Genomic DNA, 22,349 nt, shown 5'->3' on the forward strand with positions numbered 1-22,349 from the left:
AAAATTCCCTCAGAGTTGAAACTTGGCATGTGAGGAATTCACAAGGATTTTCTTGTGATTTCTTTCTGTGTACAAATGTACAAAAATAAATCAGGCTGGTCATTTAAATGAGAATTATTTCAAAATAATATATTGGTAAAGTTCATAGAATTGTGTTAGATGGAGATGGATAAGACCACAGCCATCTAATATAAGCACACACATTCCCTGCCAATGAGTGATTGTTCTGAAGACGATGGTTTGTTGCTTTTCTATCACAAAGGCTCCAAATTGCATATGTGTGTGTGTGTGTGTGTGTGTGTGTGCGTGTGTTGAGTGGAATCATGAGATTTGGAAAGCAATTAGTAATTTAATAAGGCCAAATTTCTTTTGGTATTCTGAAAAATATACAAATGGCCAAGACATTTTCCTTTGAAAAGCAGGTTCTATATCTATAAAGCTTTAACTGGCTTAAATAACTAATAACTTAAAAATAGATATGACATATTTTAGGCTTATTAAAATTTATTCTGGTATATTGTATGTGTATTTCATATTTATTGAAACCAAGTATTTTTCAGAGCTTTATAATTTGACATCAATAACTATTGCAGTATTGTTTTGAAAGGATGCCCAATACTAATAGGTGCAAACCCCAATCTATTTTGTTTTTCGTAATAGTTTGCATATGCTAGTTTAAATATCAGATGTTTCAGTGAAAAGAAAAATGTGAATCTGAATAACTAGTAACCCTTTAATAACAGACCAGTGGGAAAAAATAATTGAAGGAAGTTATTTTAATGAAACGGAGATTTCCACAATTTTAACAAAGAAAAAGTATAATATTGAGAGTCACCAAGTACAAATAGTCTTACAGGTTATGTTGAACTGACTGTATAGACAGTTAGTCCTTGGGAGGAATGCTTATTTTTAGCTGTGGTACAATTATTTTTTAAAGTTGTGTATTTCACATGTAAAATATGTCAACTGCTTTAGCCTCACTGACTGAATCATTACTTAGGTACAGAGCTACTGCCTACAAGGTATGCATACACAAGGTAAAATAAAAGACCTGTGAGTGCAGCAAAAGCCTAAGACAATAATTGGCTAGGAGTAAGGAGTAAGTTAGAATCTAGCTGCCCAGAATGAAAACTGGGAAGATATGAACCTTCCTGAGGAGTGGAAGAAATTCATGCAGGACATAGAGGTCATTTTCAAGGGTCTCCTGAAGTCCACAGATGATGAGGGGAAAATGCTGTTATCTACCAATCCAGATTGGAGAGAAAAGAAAGAGGCATTAATAATATTTGGTAAAGTATTTCAGCAGAAGAGAAAGAAGACTCAAGTGCATACTACAATTAATTTGTTGAATATGTCACCCAAAAATTGACCCAGCGGTCACACAATATTAATTTGATAAGAAGGTCCAAGTGAACGCACAAACCACTTTTGATAAAATTAAAGATGCTGGATAAGAATTATGCATTTACTAACATGATGAAATGATTAGAGTTTAGTACAAATTCATTACAAGTCTGTAAGTAGCTGATAATCACAGAGCTGAGCTCGATTTAAATAAAGCATTCGACTTTGCTCAAACACACAAACTGGCATACACCCAGCTAGAATCTATGGCCAGTGTTTTTACATTTGGGTACCTAATTTAGACTGCTAAGTCCATATCTTATTTCAAAGGTTCTGAGCACCCATGGCTTCCACCAGAGTCATAAAAAACCTACTCAACTGATTTTTTTTCAAGCCTGCCTCATCCCTTAGAACTCAATTAAACTTACAGAGCAAGCTATGTTTAATGTTTCTACAGTCAGCTTTTGAGCTTATGCAAGGGCACCATTTCTGACTGGAACAGTGTGTGGTCAGTAGGAACCGTGATACCTTTGAAACTAGGACCTAAATATAAATTCAGAGGCGTAACTGTAGTTTGAACATTTTGGCCAATGTCTAAAAGGAAGCAGTATACGGAGTTGCAAAACCTCACCAACCTGACAGCCAACCACAAAACAGAAAATATTTGATGCACAAAGAAGACTACAAACCTGTAACCAAAGGGAGAACATGAGAATAATACACAAGTCCGATGACTATTCAGCTGAAGAGTAGATATGTTTCAAAAGTAAAAGAAAGAGAAATCATAGAATCATAGAATATCAGGGTTGGAAGGGACCCCAGAACGTCATCTAGTCCAACCCCCTGCTCGAAGCAGGACCAATTCCCAGTTAAATCATCCCAGCCAGGGCTTTGTCAAGCCTGACCTTAAAAACCTCTAAGGAAGGAGATTCTACCACCTCCCTAGGTAACGCATTCCAGTGTTTCACCACCCTCATAGTGAAAAAGTTTTTCCTAATATCCAATCTAAACCTCCCCCACTGCAACTTGAGACCATTACTCCTCGTTCTGTCATCTGCTACCATTGAGAACAGTCTAGAGCCATCCTCTTTGGAACCCCCTTTCAGGTAGTTGAAAGCAGCTATCAAATCCCCCCTCATTCTTCTCTTCTGCAGGCTAAACAATCCCAGCTCCCTCAGCCTCTCCTCATAAGTCATGTGTTCTAGACTCCTAATCATTTTTGTTGTCCTTCGCTGGACTCTCTCCAATTTATCCACATCCTTCTTGTAGTGTGGGGCCCAAAACTGGACACAGTACTCCATATGAGGCCTCACCAATGTCAAATAGAGGGGAACGATCATGTCCCTCGATCTGCTCGCTATGCCCCTACTTATACATCCCAAAATGCCATTGGCCTTATGCAAACAATGTGCATCCCAAAGTGTACCATGTGAGTGAGAGGCCACGCTATAGGACAGAGGTTGTTTTGGCAGAAGCAGTCATCCATGCAAGGGCAAGTGTAGCAACAGTTCCATTGTCCATGACGAAGTGTTCAAAGACACTGGGAAGAAATCTCTCCAGGTTAAGATGAAATGGATAATGGTGCATAAGAGAATGTAATCTCCACAAAAGTTAAAGCCCTCAAGCTCCTCACTCCAGTATGCAGTAGTTGTATGCTTATGAATATGACCCAGTGGATGTGTAAAGTACATGCACTCCAGTATGTAAAGGCAACAAGAATATAAAATATAGCATAACGTTTTTAGATGTACAAGTGCCTGGGTTCAGATCTTTAACTGATCAAATTGGAGCTGGCATGTTCCCCACTGACATTACCAATATCAAAATAGCACCTGCTAAGACCTAATGAAATAATACAAAGATATATCTAATACATTTTGTTCCCATGGAACAAAAGACGAATGTGGCAGCCACTATAGGTCCCATAGTAAGTTTTAGCACCTTCTCCATGAGAATGTCAGTAGCAGTTGACACGAGATTTTGAGATTGGAAAATGCAGGTATAGTTGTCTCTGTAGATGATCCTACAGAATGAATAAATTCCATAGTGGAAAAACCACATACAGGACAGGAGGGATTGTGCCGAGAACCATGAGACCCAATTAGGCAAGCAAGCAATAACTTTTGATGGTGTAATTAATAAAGTGTTCTCTCAGTGGACACTGTGTTAATTCATGAAATGTCAGTGCCACTGCCTTACTCTTATAAATCTATTCTCCTTAGCCCTGTGTGACATCACCTCAAACATTATGTAGTACATTTTTTCCTCTAGGACTTTTAAGCAAGTTCAACTGGCAGTTTACCTTCATCCCTCCAAATATGGCAATTCAGTGTTCTGGCTGGCCACCAGAACTACAGGATTTTGTTTTATATGTGTATATATATAAAACCGGCATGATTTTCCCTACATGCCTGGGCCGCTTTGATTCAACCTCCGCTTGTTTTCATTGTGAGGGATCGTCTCGTTTTCCTAGGTTTAGTTTTCTTTCTGTGTTCATGGTAAAATAAACATGTACTTTTAGTCTTAGTCCCAGCACGTATCAGGCAGCTGCAGTGGCATTGCCCACCTTCAGATGTTCCACTGTGGAGAGCAGTGTCAGAGCTAGATTTTCTGCGGGTGTAAACTGGCATTGCTTCAAGCTCTGTAGGTGCCAGGGCCTCACTGCAGAGCCTGCAAATCTACTTGTAGATTGCCTCTGGCCCACAGAATGGAGTGTCCTGTTAACTGTTGGTATCAGGACTATGGCATGCAAACTGGGTTGGTATCAGTGCTTCACCTTAATAGATGCTGTAGACTCTAACTGTTCTTCAGTTTTATGCTGATGTCACCATGAAATACAGAAGTCCACCAGAACTCTCCCAAAGCCAGGGGCTGCTGTCTTCATTAGAATGTGACTGTATCCGGGGGAGGAGAAGGGAAAGGTGTGTAATTGTTTAAAGAAGGTTCCCCAGGGAATTTTTTAATCTGGGTTCTTAAGGCCTAGGAACAGTGATACAAAGCATAGCAGATGCTGAATCTGTGTATAAAACCTAAGGTTTCACTGTTATAAGAATAAAGATATTACTAGGTTTTTGATTGAGTGATATAACAAACTGATAATTACCCTCCTCTGTGTTTCTAGTTTTGAATTTCGTGTCTGCATCAGGTTTTTAAGTATATCTGTACTTCCAGTGGGGAAGATCCTTTTATGGCAAGTGGCCTTTTTAGCTGCGTGTCCTGTTTATTTAATTTTTTTTTCTTGGTCTTTTAAATCTCCATGAAATCTTTTCAGTGTTATAAGTTCAGAAATATTTTTAAATGTTTATACAGAAAAAAGTCTTAGCATTTCACTTGTTTAATTTAGACTGAATGTTTGGTTCAGGGCTAGAGGTGAAAGTACCACATTTCTTACGGATTTATATTGGGAAATTAGAAAACAATAAAATAAACTTGTCCACCACGGAATTATTATTAGATACCATGTTATGTTGGTTTATATACCTCATGCTGTCATGCTAACCCTATCAAAAGCACTTTTACTATGTCTCTTGTCACATATCTATGACATCATTCTTGCTTCTAAGGACTAATCTAAACATGCAAGTAGTACAGACAACTAAAATTGGTTGAAAAACTGAGGTGCAGATGCCTGTGCAAACCATCTTAAATGAGTTTCCAAATGGTTTATATTATTTTACTTCATGTTGGTAACTTTCTCCACTGAGGTTTGTACCAGTTTAATTGTATCAGTTTAAAATAATACCTTTAGTAAAATCAGTGAAAGTTTCTGTGTAGGTGAGGCCTTAGTTCATTGTAATGTAGAAGCTCCTCTCTGGAAATACAAACTATTCGCCCTTCACACTTCACATTCTAGACCTAGGTTTTTGTGGATAAAGGGAATAACAAGTATAGTTTCTGTACCTTTGTTCTGTAAGCTCAAATTTCAGACAGGTTTTTGTATGCATAACATTTTGAATGTACAATTTGTTACAGCATATACAGGTAGTACATTAGAGTAATATGTAGTTAATGCATGCTGTAGATAAAGTGGAGTTTCACTCTGTTCTACCACCTTTTTTTGTCAGTGGCCCCCAATGTACCCAAACAAAATTTCTTTTGGGCTAAATTATCCACGCTGCGTTTCAACACACTCATACGTTTATTTCATGCAAAAGCATAGGCAAAATCAATTGAGTTACTTCTGAATTAATATTGGCCTATTGTTGGGGGCGGGGTGGCTGTGTGCCCCAGGTCGGCAGTACCGCTTAGTGGTGATATTCTGGACTGTATCGCCTAATGGCAAGAATCCAGGGCCACTTTGCCTTGCAGCTATGATACACAATAGTGTCACCCAGGGGTGAGAGCCTAGGGGCCACTCTGCCTACCGGCTGCAGTCTACGATAGCGTCACCCAAAGGCAAGAGTCCAAGGCCCCTTTACCTAATGGCTGCAGTCCACAATAGTGTCACCCAATAGCAAGTCAATGGCCACCCTGCTTATTGGCTATAGTGCAAGGTGGGTAATGAAACTTGGAGTCACCCTACTCCACTGGGCTCCAACCCAGGACCTTTCAAAACAGTGGTCCATATATGTGTTCTAGGGTCTATTACTCTTATTCGTGTTCCCTGGGTATCTTCCTGACCTTGTTTCAGTACTTCTGTTGGCATCACAGCTCTGTCTTGTGATCCCTCCTGGCTTCCTCCCAAGTTCGTCTCCAGACTCCCTTCCCCTGGTGATAGCAAATTGTCACCCTCGGTTCCCACAGTCAAAGGGCTCCCAGTGGCTCGGTATGAGGCTCAGCCCCGAGCGGTTGGAGTCCAAGTGGCTTCTCAGTAGGAGGCTGCTGCATCCAATTGCTTTTCTCCCCAGTCAGCCCGCACTGAGCTGAGCTGCTCCCTTTGAATGCTCCATCCAGTGGAAGCGGCTTCTTACCCCTTGCCTCACCAATGCAGAGCCAATACACCCTGTCACACCTATATATATGAAAAATGGCTTCTTCCAGCAATTCTGTGCAAAAAACACTAAAATTTCATTCAGATCTAGCTTTTTAAAATAGATCTACAAAAGATTATTTTTTGTCTTTACCACTATTTCAATAGTAGTACAATATTACAATATTAATAACATACACATAAAGTATTTGGTTTTCAGTGTATTAGGTGTTAGTTGTTTAATCAACAAACTTTGAAAACACCCAAAGATTTTAGATAATATGGGTACAATGAGCCTCAGATAAGGACAACCTGGTTTCAGCTGATTACAAGGCAAATAGTGCCAGATCAAGGAACTCAAAGGTATTAGTGCAAACATAAAGTTTGAAAAATCAAGCATTCGTTATAGAGTTAAGGCTGGAAAGCTTAGACATAACTCTATGCAACACGCTTATGCCTTAAAATATGATCCCTTAACACAAAAGCAGCAGTCTGGCCTGTCACCCTCAGCAAGTGTCAATGCTTACAAGTAAAACACTTGCTAATGGATCAGTTTGGTCCAAATACCATAGGACTGTCAGAGGCCCCAGAATTACTGGGAACATTGGAAATGCTTCATAAACTCCCCAGGCCCATTTCCACTATGTATGTGTTATTAATGAAAAGGAGCTCCATTGGCCATTATCTTTGAAAATTCGTGGTGATCATTTCGGGGGAGGTCCTGGACGATTGGAAAAAGGCAAATATAGTGCCCTTATTTAAAAAAAGGGAAAAAAGAGAACCCGGAGAACTACAGACCGGTCAGCCTCACTTCTGTCCCCAGCAAAATCATGGAGCCGGTCCTCAAGGAATCCATTTTGAAGCACTTGGAGGAGAGGAAGGTGATCAGGAACAGTCAACATGGATTCACCAAGAGCAAGTCATGCCTGACCAACTTTATTGCCTTCTATGATGAGATAATTGGCTCTGTGGATATGGGGAAAGTGGTGGATGTGATATATCTTGACATTAGCAAAGCTTTTGATACGGTTTCCCACAGTATTCTCGCCAGCAAGTTAAAGAAGTTTGGATTGGATGAATGGACTATAAGGTAGATAGAAAGCTGGCTAGATTGTCGGGCTCAACGGATAGTGATCAACGGCTCGATGTCTAGTTGGCAGCCGGTATCAAGCAGAGTGCCCCAGGGGTCGGTCCTGGGGCCGATTTTCTTCAACATCTTTATTAATGATCTGGATGATGGGATGGATTGCACCCTCAGCAAGTTCACAGATGACACTAAGCTAGGGGGAGAGGTAGATATGATAGAGGGCAGGGATAGGGTCTAGAGTGACCTAGACAAATTGGACGCTTGGGCCAAAAGAAATCTGATGAGGTTCAATAAGGACAAGTGCAGAGTTCTGCACTTAGGAAGGAAGAATCCCATGCACCTCTACAGGCTGGGGACCAACTGGCTAAGCAGCAGTTCTGCGGAAAAGGACCTGGGGATTGCAGTGGACGAGAAGCTGGGGATATGAGTCAGCAGTGTGCCCTTGTTGCCAAGAAGGCCAATGGTATACTGAGCTGTATTAGCAAGAGCATTGCCAGCAGACTGAGGGAAGTGATCAGCAAGGTCAGCTCCCAGACTGCTGCGCTGGGCATCGCAAAATGGGGAAGAGATGGCCAGCCCTCTGTGGAGATAGAGGTGGTTAGGGACTATTTAGAAAAGCTGGACGTGCACAAGTCCATGGGGCCGGACGAGTTGCATCCGAGAGTGCTGAAGGAATTGGCGGCTGTGATTGCAGAGCCATTGGCCATTATCTTTGAAAACTCGTGGCGAACCGGGGAAGTCCCGGATGACTGGAAAAAGGCTAATGTAGTGCCAATCTTTAAAAAAGAGAAGAAGGAGGATCCTGGGAACTACAGGCCAGTCAGCCTCACCTCAGTCCCTGGAAAAATCATGGAGCAGGTCCTCAAAGAATCAATCCTGAAGCACTTGTATGAGAGGAAAGTGATCAGGAACAGCCAGCATGGATTCACCAAGGGAAGGTCATGCCTGACTAATCTAATCGCCTTTTATGATGAGATTACTGGTTCTGTGGATGAAGGGAAAGCAGTGGATGTATTGTTTCTTGACTTTAGCAAAGCTTTTGACACGGTCTCCCACAGTATTCTTGTCAGCAAGTTAAGGAAGTATGGGCTGGAAGAATGCACTATAAGGTGGGTAGAAAGCTGGCTAGATTGTCGGGCTCAACGGGTAGTTATCAATGGCTCCATGTCTAGTTGGCAGCCGGTATCAAGTGGAGTGCCCCAAGGGTCGGTCCTGGGGCCGGTTTTGTTCAATATCTTCATAAATGATCTGGAGAATGGTGTGGATTGCACTCTCAGCAAATTTGCGGATGATACTAAACTGGGAGGAGTGGTAGATACGCTGGAGGGGAGGGATAGGATACAGAAGGACCTAGACAAATTGGAGGATTGGGCCAAAAGAAATCTGATGAGGTTCAATAAGGATAAGTGCAGGGTCCTGCACTTAGGACGGAAGAACCCAACGCACAGCTACAGACTAGGGACCGAATGGCTAGGCAGCAGTTCTGCGGAAAAGGACCTAGGGGTGACAGTCGACGAGAAGCTGGATATGAGTCAGCAGTGTGCCCTTGTTGCCAAGAAGGCCAATGGCATTTTGGGATGTATAAGTAGGGGCATAGCGAGCAGATCGAGGGACGTGATCGTTCCCCTCTATTCGACATTGGTGAGGCCTCATCTGGAGTACTGTGTCCGGTTTTGGGCCCCACACTTCAAGAAGGATGTGGATAAATTGGAGAGAGTCCAGCGAAGGGCAACAAAAATGATTAGGGGTCTGGAACACATGACTTATGAGGAGAGGCTGAGGGAGCTGGGATTGTTTAGCCTGCAGAAGAGAAGAATGAGGGGGGATTTGATAGCTGTTTTCAACTACCTGAAAGGGGGTTCCAAAGAGGATGGCTCTAGACTGTTCTCAATGGTAGCAGATGACAGAACGAGGAGTAATGGTCTCAAGCTGCAGTGGGGGAGGTTTAGATTGGATATTAGGAAAAACTTTTTCACTAAGAGGGTGGTGAAACACTGGAATGCGTTACCTAGGGAGGTGGTAGAATCTCCTTCCTTAGAGGTTTTTAAGGTCAGGCTTGACAAAGCCCTGGCTGGGATGATTTAACTGGGAATTGGTCCTGCTTCGAGCAGGGGGTTGGACTAGATGACGTTCTGGGGTCCCTTCCAACCCTTATATTCTATGATTCTATGATTCTATGATTATTCCCCTCTATTCGGCACTGGTGAGGCCACACCTGGAGTATTGAGTCCAGTTTTGGTCCCCCCACTATAGAAGGGACGTACACAAATTGGAGAGAGTCCAGCAGAGGGCAACAAAAATGATTAGGGGGCTGGGGCACATGACTTACGAGGAAAGGCTGAGGGAATTAGGGTTATTTAGTCTGCAGAAGAGAAGAGTGAGGGGGGATTTGACAGCAGCCTTCAACTACCTGAAGGGGGGTTCCAAAGAGGATGGAGCTAGGCTGTTCTCAGTGGTGACAGATGACAGAACAAGAAGCAATGGTCTCAAGTTGCAGTGGGGGAGGTCTAGGTTGGATATTGGGAAACACTATTTCACTAGGAGGGTGGTGAAGCACTGGAATGGGTTACCTAGGGAGGTGGTGGAATCTCCATTCTTAGAGGTTTTTAAAGCCTGGCTTGACAAAGTCTTGGCTGGGATGATTTAATTGGTGTTGGTCCTGCTTTGAGCAGGGGATTGGACTAGATGGCCTCCTGAGGTCTCTTCCAACCCTAATATTCTATGATTCTATGGTCTGGAGTTCCTTGTGAAAGCATGGGAAGGGGAGTTACCACAGCTGTTAAAAGAGCCCCAAATGTAGAGCATGTTATGGAAAATTAAAATGCTTCTGATGCAGCAAAAGATTCTATTCAGAGGGTATTTGACACCACAGAGTCTTTTCAAAATGTGGGCCTTGTCCTCTTATGTTTGTTGGTGCTGTAATAAAGAAAAAAGAACCCGGATGCATCAGCTTTGGGAATGTCCAACGGGCAGGCAGCAGTGGAAGGGGGTGAACCCAAGAGTGAAAACAGTGCTTGACGTCAGCAACCAAACCTCAGCTGAAAATTATATCTGAGGTTATGTACCACAAAACCCACAAAAACTTTAATTTTTGAGGATTGTAGAGACTTGGAGTGGTTCCTCCCTGTCTGCGTCAGAGGGAGGCTACTCCGCCTTGCTATGCCACCTAACTGCTGAGGGCAGATCAACAAGGGATTTGGACTATAAATCAGTAAGGAGTCTATTGCCAACCCTCTGGCTGGGGTAAGAAGCAAACAAAGCCAGTCTCAGCCCTCTGGGCCGGGCCAAGTAATACTAAGCAATCAGGCTCAAGTCCTCTGGGTGGGGCAGAACAGAGGCAGCCTGTGGCCCCGGTCCCCTGGGACAAGCAGCAAACGAATGCAGGCTGTCCAGCTTAAGGTGGGTAGGCTGTCACTCCAGTGGTGGGGTTGGCAGCGGGGGGTAGGGGGACCCAGGCCCAACTTATTCCACTGGTTCCCAGCCCAGGGTCTTAACCGTGTTGGGGAATCCCACCACTGGGTCAGCGGGGATCCTGCCAAAACACACTGACCGTGGCTTCAGCAAACGCAACTGGACTAATGTCTGGTTTCCCTGGGCTACTTCATACGCCTACCTGGTCATAGGGCTTTGTCGCTCATGGGCCCTTGGGCTCTTTGGGGTACCTGGCAGCCGGCAGCTCCAACAGCCCTTCGGGGTATTTGCCGTGGGACAGCTTCTCCAGATGCTTGCCAGGTGGCAGCTCCTTCAGGTGTTCCTCCAAAGGCAGGGTTTGATACAGCGCAGTCACTAGTTCAGGGGACAGCAGCATCTGACTCCTTTGCTGGCTCTCCCTAAACTGTTGGAGTAGGCATACACCCAGAGTAGAGCAGTGGTATCTGGACCTGTCTGAGTCTGCAGAGAAAGAAAGAATAGCTTCATTGATGTAGAGAGCAATGGTATGAATTCGAATAAATTTTATTTAATTTCTTGATATATTTGGATAAAAAATGTTGAGATAGCTCAAATAATGCCAGACTTTCATCCCACCTGACCTCTCTGCTTTTTCCTTCCCACTCCCCCCCGACCCCGGTCCCCTCCTTCCCTTTTTTGCTTATGTTTTTTATTGTTACCCCAACCCTAACATGTTATATCTGTGTAATATTGTCTGATTTTGTATTGTTTAGTCTTGCTGCTTTGACAAGTTGTAAAGTAGCATAATTGCATGTTTTTATTGGCTATCCTGTGAAATGTGTGGTATTTGGTAACATATACTAGTTGTAAGTCGTTTACCTTTTAATATTTTTTATTGCTTGTTTCTTTATGAAAATTAATTAATAATTACTCATAAAAATAGGATCCCTTCATTAAGATATTATTTCAAATATTACTACTATATACAGATTAGAATTCATTGAGACTCTACAATAATTAAAAGAAAGTACAGCACAATTTTACTACACATACATGGGACTTCTTACTTTAAATGGTTATAACCTTATAACTACTCAATTGATGTCTTTCAAATGTGGCTCACGTTATCAAGTTCTGTAAAAATCTGCCAAAGTTACGTCTGATATTTCTTCTTTTCAGTTTCTGTTACCCTATGTTGCAGCAAAAAATGTTGCACACAGATGTTCATTTAGCAGCCGTGTTAGTCTGTATTCACAAAAAGAAAAGGAGGACTTGTGGCACTTTAGAGACTAACCAATTTATTTGAGCATAAGCTTTCGTGAGCTACAGCTCACTTCATCGGATGCATAAATCTCCTCACTGTATTTTCCTCTGAATGCATCCGATGAAGTGAGCTGTAGCTCACGAAAGCTTATGCTCAAATAAATTGGTTAGTCTCTAAGGTGCCACAAGTACTCCTTTTCTTTTTACAGATGTTCATGTTGCTTTTGTTGTTCGTGTGTAAATTAGGAAAATAGGTGGCGTTTTAAAATATGCTAAAACATGTCAATTAAAACCTATTAGCTAACATATTTTTAGGGCCACTACAGCTAGGGTGAAATCCTAGGCAAAACTCCCCTTGACTTAAATGGAGCCAGGATTATACCTCTAGTGTACACAGGGTTTAACACCTTTAAGAAAAAAAAAAACAAAAAACAAAACAGAGCTGGTTCTACAGTCTGCCCTATTTGACGGTCAGTTATTGTGGGCCTCAAATGTAGGCCCATGGGGTTACTAAGTAAGATCCCTACTGTCAGTGCCGCAAGTGCAGAAGAGGGAACTGCAGCTAATACCCCACCACTGGAGGTTACACCAGCAGATTCAGTGGGGTCAGATGGCTAGCAGCAGACTGTGGCTGGACACCACCAAGTATAAAGATTCCTGTTCCTGGCCTACCCCTTGTCTGAGCAACTAGTTGTTAGGCCTAAACCATGGAGTCCAAGTCTCTTCCTCCTTGCCTGATTCCTGCTGCTTCACCTTGCTCCCTTTTCCCAGGACCACATATTGTCCCACTCACATTACCATGCCTTGTTCCTGGTTTTAGCTTTCTCACCCTGAACCAAGTTGCTGACTGTGGCTTGACCCTTGGAGTGATTTCTGACTCTGTTTGCCTTAATAGTTAGTGTGACTTCTGACTCTGCCCCTACTCTTGTCCCTTGATTTGATTTCTGACTCTGGCTTGACTTACGGCATTACCTCTGAACTCTGACCCTGATGCCACACCCAGCTCTGCCCACTAGGAAAGACTGCCCTGTTACAGACCTTGATGTTGACTATGACAAATGGACACAAGTTTTAGAGGTAGTTAAATCCTACCTATAGCAAGTCCCTGATCCAGTCCCACTGAAGTCAACAGGAGCTTTACCATTGACTTCAGTGGGCACAGAATCAAGTCCTAGGTGCCAAGTGGTGAATTCAACATTAGCTAACAATAATTATTTTCATCATTGAGATTTGACCATACAAGAAACAGATTGTAGGGTGTTTTTTCTATGCAAGCAGCTCAACCAAATATTGTTCAAATATTAAATACAAAAATCCATAAGCAAGTTTGAAGAAAATTGGTTTAGTAGTTTTAGAGTTATGACAAATGTTTTAACATGATGATTAATGTTTTTAAAGTTGAATGGGCCGGACGTTGAAGTGGCCTCCACAGACATAGTCTCAGTGCCAGATGCACTCATGGACTGAGGGCCAGAAGTACAGCAAAGCTCTAGGCTCAGGGCATATGAAAATACAAATAGGCTTAATGCTACTTCTTTTTAAAGTAAAGCAAAATAGCTGCTGGCTATACAAACTCTTTTCCTTTTCCTGTTCTAGCCTAATCTGTAGTGCAACATCAGTCACTGTCCAATATGTTAACCATAAAATGTACCTCTGTGTTGTTTAAAACAGAAGTTATGTGATGTTTTAACACACACTGAAATGGAGTCATGTATTGATTCAGCTTTTATGCAGTGTTGTTGTAGCTGTGTTTGGTCCTAGGATATCAGAGAGAAAAGATGGGTGAAGTAATATCTTTTATTGGACCAACTTCTGTTGGTGAGAGAGAGAAGCTTTTCAGGTCCTGAAGAAAAGCTCTGTGTAGCTCAAAAGCTTATCTCTCTCACCAACAGAGGTTGATCTAATAAAAGATATTTCCTCACCCACCTTCTCTCTCTGATATTCAGATTTTAGTGAAGCAATGTGTTTTGGGTAAGGAGAATTAGTTTTTTAAACAATTCCCTGTGGTACTGGAACTCACCCCCCCTGCCCAGTCACTCCTTCCCCTGTACCTCTCCACAGTGTATGTGTGTAGGCTGGAGAGATAGCATCACCGAGGCAACTAACAGCCCCTCTTCCACACATAGAAGGTTCCCCTCCACACAAAGATCTGAGGCAATAATGGGGCTTTCATGATCCAGTAAAGCACGTAAGCATTTGCACAGTTTTAAGCATGTGAGTGACCATTCAGCTTGGAAAAGAGATGACTAAAGGGGAATATGATAGAGGTCTATTAAATCATGACTGGTGCGGAGAAAGTAAATAAGGAAGTGTTATTTACTCCTTCTCATAACACAAGAACCAAAGGCCACCAAATGAAATTAATAGGCAGCAGGTTTAAAACAAACAAAAGGAAGATTTTTTTTACACAATGCACAGTGAACCTGTGGAACTCCTTGCCAGAGGATGTTGTGAATGCCAAGACATTAACAGGGCTCAAAAAAGAACTCGATGAATTCACGGAGGATAGGTCCATCAATGGCTATTAATCAGGATGGGCAGGGATGGTGTCCCTAGACTCTGTTTGCCAGAAGTTGGCAATGGGGGACAGGGGATGGATCACTTGATGATTACCTGGTCTGTTCATTCCCTCTGGGGCATCTGGCATTGGCCACTGTTGAGACAGGCTACTGGGCTAGATGGACCTTTGGTCTGACCCGGTATGGCTGCTCTTATGTTCTTACATGCTTAAGGACTTTGCTGGATCAGGACATATGTCAGCAGGATCATGGGACAACTGTGCTGGCATTAGCTCACGGCACACGCTATGCCCCCTCCAAGATACAAAGCAGAGTTCGCATGTCAGCATTGACTGTCCCCAGATGTCATGAGAAGGGTGCCAAGAATAGCGCCTGTCCCCCACAGTTCCTCCCTCCCCCACTTCCTCCTCCCTTATGCCCCCTCATGTGTTTTGTGTTTACATGTATTTCATGGCAAGAAAACAGAGCCTGTAAAGCTTGCCCAGACAGAGTTAATGGGACACAGTCAAGTAGTATATGCTCCTAACTTAACTGAATTTAAACTAGTTATATGGGATATAGTATGTCTTACAGTCAGACTGTTTAAATGATCCATGTCTCACTGTGGAGTGTTTTGAAAAGAGCTCAGTATCCATACTTTATTATTATTATTTCTTTGGGATGGATCTCTTTGCTGGCTGTACTGCAGCAGACAACAAAGCTATTTCCAAAGCTGTGCTAGTATTATTGATTATATGAGTGCACAAACAAATGTTTGAGCAAGATAAAATGCTGCATACGTTTCAGTAGGGGTTTTTTGTTTGTTTTTTGTTAAACTGTCCGTGTGATCTTTAGCTTAATTTGAAATAGTGAAAAATCAACACTTGCCACTGGAGAGAAAAAGAGAAAGCTGTAGGGACAGAAATGTCGTATTCCAGCTTCTGAGTGGGAGAGAGAGAGAGAGAGAGAGAGAGTATACATTTCTATAATTTTAGTGATGTGATTAGAAGCAAGTATAACAGCACTAGTCAGAATATGGAATGCCATGAGTACCAATATGGCCAGCCATATAGTAGCTCATAGCTCCCTCAAAGAAGTTTGTCCAAGTGAAGTACCTCACTTGTAAGTCGGAGAGAGAGAGCTCTGCTAATACACTGGACAACAAAGCCATATAGCATCTAATTTTTGAGTTATCATCTTATCCTTTAAATCCAAGCTGACAGCGGCCCCAGATAATTTATTACCTGGGTGTTCACTAATCATTATTGTCAGAATGAGGTAAAATATTCAGGTTTTAGAGTAGCAGCCGTGTTAGTCTGTATCCACAAAAAGAAAAGGAGGACTTGTGGCACCTTAGAGACTAACAAATTTATTTGAGCATAAGCTTTCGTGAGCTGTAGTCACAAAAGCTTATGCTCAGATAAATTTGTTAGTCTCTAAGGTGCCACAAGTCCTCCTTTTCTTTTTGTAAAATATTCAAATACTCTGTATTGTGTGCAATATTTTGGTGTTAGAAGACTTTCTAGTTTTGTAGAAACTCCAAAGGCATTTTACTACTGGCAGCAGGAGACCCCCAGCATATGTCCTCCAGGCTGGAAAACCCATGGAATTTTTTTTTTTTTTTTTACATTATAGACAGATGCTTAAGTAGCAGCTCATCCTGTTTTCTAATCTGATGTCATAGTCAGTAACATCCTTATTATCCTGGATCAATACCCTGTCATGTGATTGATCAGTTAGAAGTTTGATCTTTAAATATTTCAGGTCTTGTGCTTCTGAATTGCCAATGAGACTAAAACAGATAATGGTATCTTTGATTTAGTGTGCCAGTCAGTCAAATTGTGCCAACTCTGTTCTTCAGACATATTTTGTAACCAGTGATTTAACATTCGAGTTGTATGAATCCACTCACCAGTTTTCAATAAAACCAACTATGTCATTTTTACTCATACATGAGCTCTTCTGATTCCTTCTGTTTATTACCCAAGCTCCAAGCACTGGTAAATAGGCAATTAACTTTTCTCTTCATGTTTTATGATTCTTTGATTCATTATATTCATAACACCTTGAGTGTGAGTTATATTCCTGTGTTTGCCCCCTTAACATCTTCCCCCTTTGTTGTTAGTTTAATGTCTTTCTAACTAGTTTAACTAGTTGGTCATCTCGAAAATCTCTTGCTTTTGACATAGATGCCATCTACACTGTACAGCCCCATCTCCTGTAGAAGAAGGTGGTCCAATGTTACACAGAACCAAACCTCTCTATTTTACATCAACCTAACCAACCATTCTCCTTTGCTACTTTCTGTCAGCTCTCTTCCCTTGCTCAGGTGACATAAAGGATCTGAAAATTGAAGACCCAGACATTCCTCTTCTCCATTTCGCTTCTGGCATCCTGGAAGTCTTCAATAATCTGTGAAATATCACTTGAAGCTGTGTCATTAGTATCATCATCCGTGGTGTCTCACTTGTTTTGTCTTTAGAATCCCACCAACCTTGTAGCCAAGCCCTTTGTTGGCGCTCCAGGAAGAAAGCATGCCATGCTGCTGCCTTTTTGGCCATTGTAGAGTGTTCTATCCACTCTCCTTAGTACATAGGCCTTGCTGCGGATTGTCTCTTTTCTTTATTACAACCTGTCTGTTGAGCACACTTCAGGTCCTTGTGGAATGAGCTGAGCAGCTAGGTGTAGGTATGACCCCTGAAGTTCTCTGTTGCTTTTCTTCATTTGAGGCCTAACAGAGATTATCTGTGGCTGCCATGCTGAGTAGTAGATTTGTTACCTCTGGCTGTGTAGAATTCCTCATGGTGCTCTCTGTCCTGGGGGTCCCAGACTACCCATCATCATCATCTCTATTTCTTAGAGGATTTGATTATTAGAGATGTCAATAGGTGCGTATCTGATGACCTACCTACAATGTACGAAGGTGGCAAATCCCACGCAATATCTATACAAACTTCTAATAAGTTCTGGGGATGAGCTGGTGGCTGTAGCATATGTGGATACCAATAACCTAGAGATGGGTAGGAGAGGGATCCTGGAAACTAAATTTAGATTACTAGGATAAAAAGCTTAGCCCTCGAGCTCTTATACTAGCTTTCTCTGAAAAGCTGCTAGTTTCATGAGCAGGGTCAACTAGATGGGAGGAGCTTGGGTCTCAATAAATGGATAAAAGATGGTATAAAGAGGTGTGTTTTAAATTTTATTAGGCACAGGGAAAATTTGAGGGGAGAGAATCTGTACAGATATATGGGTGCTGATAGACTAATGTTCTGACTGGAAGTTCATTATATCCATCAGTGACATTTTAACCAGGAAAAAATCTTTAATGTGTTTCATCTGACATTACTGAAAGATAAATTTGTGCATCCTCAGATACGATCCATGTCACCTATATGAACAATTTAAAAAAGACTGGGTGATGCTGTGCACCAATATTCTTGATGAAGTTAATAATAATTTAACTCCTAGCTGAGCTAAAGAAGTGGCCTTCATCATTAGATAATTGGTAAATATTACGTGTACCATTGTTACAACAGCAGCATTCCTGATGGATAATACTTTGTTTTTGTTTCCAAGGACTTGATTCTGCCACCCTGACTCACACTGAATTTTAATGGCATTACTTGTGTATTAAGGTGCTAGTCACTGTAAGCGTGGCTGAATTGATCCCTGAACATTTCTGCTGTTTCAACAGTAAAGTTGTGGGAATAAAGCAAGTGTGTTTATTGTGTTCTTGATTAAAGCTCTTAAAAGGAATTTTAAAAATTTGCAGCTAAATAGTATTTTGGAAAATAAAAATTGGCTGCAAAATAGTACCTTCCCAACATAATGTGTATGTGAGGCCCTTAATGGAACATAATCCAATTTCTAGTGCCAGAATTAAATCTTGCAGGTGCCACAAATCATTGGTATCTTAATAGAAAAATTGTTTTTCTTTGCAATTTATAAAGAAATGAAAAGTAATGTCAGTAAAATAGGTAAGGAGAAGGGGAGATGGAAGAGAAGTGGAGAACATGTTTTGAAATACTAAGCAGAATTCTAAGTCAGAACATCAGATCAGAGTCCACTCCAGTTTTAGGGAAGTTCACAACCAAACTTCAGTACATTATCAAATAAAGCCATGAACTCTAAGCATAGGTAATGTGTATATAGACATAGTTATAATCTGTGCATGAACATATTGTTAATTACAGTACTTTCAAATTTGTTTTTATACTTGTATTATTTATAGGCTTAATGATAGGAAATTGACTTTTGACTATTGTAAATTGTTGTCTTGGTTTCCATGATCTCCCCTCTGAAACTGAATGGTCAATACAAATTGTTGTTAAAGTGATTATTCTTTTTGTGTTGGGGAACTATTGTGATCAGCCCCCTCATTTAGCTGCTTGTAAGTATCTTAATAGATACATAACGGTAGATGCAACAGCAGACCCCTCATGGTTCAACAGCTCTGTCTCACATCCTGTAAAACTTTCATTTTAGCACTGAACCATTTTGTTACATAACAACATTCATATGTAATTTCTTAGGTGTCAATTTGATCATCAGTTTGTGGGGAAACAGACACAGGAGCTAAGGCCAAAGTTTTGCATTGGAGTTACCTAAACTGGGCACATAAATCCACCTGTGAGCACCTAAAGAAAAGTGTCCTGATTTTCAGATCGGTAGAGCCTACTGTTCTTTTAAAAATCAGAACATTTTGTTAGGCGCCTATCTCTATGCACCCAAACTAGAGAATTTTGTCTAGGGCCCCAACCCTGCAAATGTTTTACTTTAAGAGTAGTCCCAATTGACTTAAGTGGAATTTCTCATATGAATAAATGTAAACATGTGAATGAATGTTTGTAGAGGCCTATATGACTTGCATTGGGAGGCATTGTATTTTAGTGGATTAGACCTAGATCTGGTCACTGGAGACTTGGATTCCAGACCTGGTTCTGACTTGCTGTGTAACACCGGGCATGTTACTTGAATTCTGAAAACACCTGTAAATTGTGGATACTGATTTGACAAATGTTGTAAAGTGCTGTATGAAGTGGCAGTATTAAGGCTTGTTAGTAGAATTCTGGACATCCTGGTTCATAGTGCTTAATCCTCTAGACCATATGGCTTTAGGGGCAGCATCATTTCCTCCTCCCAGCTTTTAAGTATTCACAAGTGTGGAATTTTTTTAAGCAAAAGTGTTTTTTTTTAATTTAAAAAATAACCCTTTCAGACAGTGACAAATACATTACAAAAACTAACATTGAGAAGTGTTATAAGATCACCCCAAACTCAAAAACAGACAAATTTAAAAAGGAAAAAAAACTTCACATTACAAATGTCTTGCCTAGCTCTACCTATGGAGGGCCTGATCTTACATTGTTCTGAGTGCCCTCACTTAGTGAGCTGAGTGTGACCAGCACCTTGCAGGATCAGGTTGAGCCCTCAGCACCTAGCACATGATATCCATAATACAGGAAGTTTAATTCTGATTGAACCTGCAACAGACACCTATATTAACTGCAATGGAGTTACTCCTGATTTTACAACACCATCAGGGAAAGGAGAATCAGGCTCAGCATTTCTCAGATTATCTTGCTTCTCAGTTAAACACCTACCTTGACTGTGATTTTTCTGAGAAGTTTTGTAGCACTTTACAGCTGACAAACTCTCTCCCCCTTCTTTCTGCTTCTTCCATTATCCTCTTTGTGTGAGGTCCTTATTTTTTATCTTATTTTGTAAAATGAGTCAGTTGGCTTATATTCAAGGCAGAGTAAGTGGCTGCTTCTGCAAAGAAAATTAATATTCTTGTTTGGAAGAGTGAAAGTAAATTTTTAACTGGAAGGGGAGGCAAGCCTGCAATTAGTATCGCCATTGCCCTCTACTGTGCATGCTGCAAAACACATTGTGTATAAAGTTTCCCTTAAGCTCTCCCTACCAAAACTCTTATTGTCAGTGAACTTTGTACAGCTTTGGTTTCCTTATCTTGCTGTAAACTCAACAAGAGAAAATCCACTGAGATATCTTTTGTTTGATGTTTTTTGTTTTTGCTTCTTGTAAACTATATTATTTCTGTAGGACTCAATATTCCCTAAACAGACATCCTCCTGAAGATTTTTCAGTGTCAGCCAGAAGGGAAGTTTCAGTGATAGATTTTTATAGGTCTTGCTTCCAGTTTCATGTAGATGGTTCTTTCTATATAGGTTTTCATGGGCCAAAAGGAAAGTGGACGCCTACTTTGAGAGGAGCAGGAAATGGCAAAAGTCTGTCTTCAGTTTACTTCTTCCCTTTTCCCCTTAGATAAAAAAATGAATATTTTATTTTTTACTGGATGTGGCTCAAAGTAAAAAGAATCCTTTACCCAGTCCATAGGGCTGGCATGCAGAAATTTGGAACAGCTGGAATATTTCTTTCACCTGATAATTCTTTGTTCTTCTATATCACCTTTAATCAGAGTAGCTGTGACCTGGGCTATATAAACACCTTAGCTAGAATGAGAGATAGTAGCTCAGAGTATTAACAGATATATGATTAAGTCTGTCAGTGTTCCTGTTCACAATACCGTTATTATACTTTATATTTATATAATATTTATATATTATACTTTTTCATAAGTAAAATGTAGTCATTTGGCCAAGTCATGCAATGAGTCCCTAAGGGTATATCTACACAGTAGAGAAAACCCCGCAGCTGGCCTGTGCCAGCTGACTAGGGCTCTCAGAGCTCAAGCTGTGGGGCTGTTTCATTGCTGTGTAGACTTCCAGGTCTGGAATCCTCCCATCTTTTTTGTGGGTGTGAGGGAGATCTTGGTGTAATTTTTTAGTTATTTAAACCAACCAAAAAAATCCATCATACAGTTTCATATTGACACTCACATGGATTATCAGCAGGGTTGGAACCTTTAGATCCACCACACAGACATCTGCCACTTCAGCTAATGGAGTACCTGATAGCAGTAGTCGGTTGTCATCATGTGTGAACCATCACTGGAGGGGGATCAGACACATACTTTGCCAGAGGGTTTTACAGATACTTTGTGTCAGCATCAGAATGGTGAGACTCAGAAATCTTGGGATCCATTCCAGGCTCTGAAGGGAGTGTTCTCTAGCAGGTGCAGACTGTTATGTCCATTTCCCCCAATCCCCTCTGATCTGTTCCTATGCCAGCTCCATTCTCCTTGCCTACCCAGTCTCCACTCCTGAGGTTTCTCATCCCAGTTCCCTTTCCCAGCCAGTCCCTATTCCCCCTGCCAGCTCCTCATCTGATCTGTCTCTCTGCCACATGCATACTGGATCTTAGAGTCCTTCTCTGAGCTCCTCATCCAATCTCATTCTCACCCCCCTCCCTCCTTCCCCCAGTACACCCATTTAGGTTTTTCGCAGGAGTGGTGGGTGAAATTCTGTGGCTTGCGTTGTGCAGGAGGTCAGACTAGATGATCATAATGGTCCCTTCTGACCTAAATATCTATGGAAAAAAAAACCCCTCTGTCTCCCAGCTCTTTCTCAGATCTGTCTCCCTATCCTCTCATAGGTTCTTAGTCCCAATTTCCTTGTCTCCCCAGTCTGAGTCCTTTTTTCTCAGATTGTCGTCCAATTTCAGTGTCTCCCTTCCCAGCCAACTGGTTCCCAGTCCCTCCACTCATTTTAATCACTGGTTCTCAGTCTCCTTCCCAAGTTCCAGCCTCGCCTCCTCCATTGGCTCCCAGTTCCGGTCACCTTGTCCAATCCATCCCAAGCTTCCCCCACTCTGATTCCCAGGTCCAGTCTCCTTACCCATCTGGTCTCAGTCTCCACCTTCCCTAGCTCCCACTCAGAGATTTTTTTCATTCAGTTGCAGTCATTTGTGGATTCATCCACCCATGCGGGTACTGTAG

General features: G+C 41.6%; 1 protein-coding gene and 1 long non-coding RNA gene across 3 annotated transcripts in view; one reads left to right on the forward strand and one right to left on the reverse strand.

The window, feature by feature from the left end:
- The window catches only part of RSPO2 (R-spondin 2), a 170,923-nt gene that overhangs the window by 138,612 nt on the left and 9,962 nt on the right, over positions 1-22,349 (forward strand). The gene's annotated exons all lie outside the window — the stretch shown is intronic.
- On the reverse strand, positions 792-20,265 carry LOC125632757 (uncharacterized). Its single transcript, XR_007355401.2, has 3 exons — positions 20,095-20,265; positions 10,954-11,231; positions 792-1,241 (listed from the first exon to the last, which is right to left on the reverse strand). It is a non-coding gene; the product is annotated as an uncharacterized LOC125632757 (long non-coding RNA).

Source organism: Caretta caretta, chromosome 2, assembly GCF_965140235.1.
Source record: "Caretta caretta isolate rCarCar2 chromosome 2, rCarCar1.hap1, whole genome shotgun sequence".
NCBI lineage: Eukaryota > Metazoa > Chordata > Testudines > Cheloniidae > Caretta > Caretta caretta.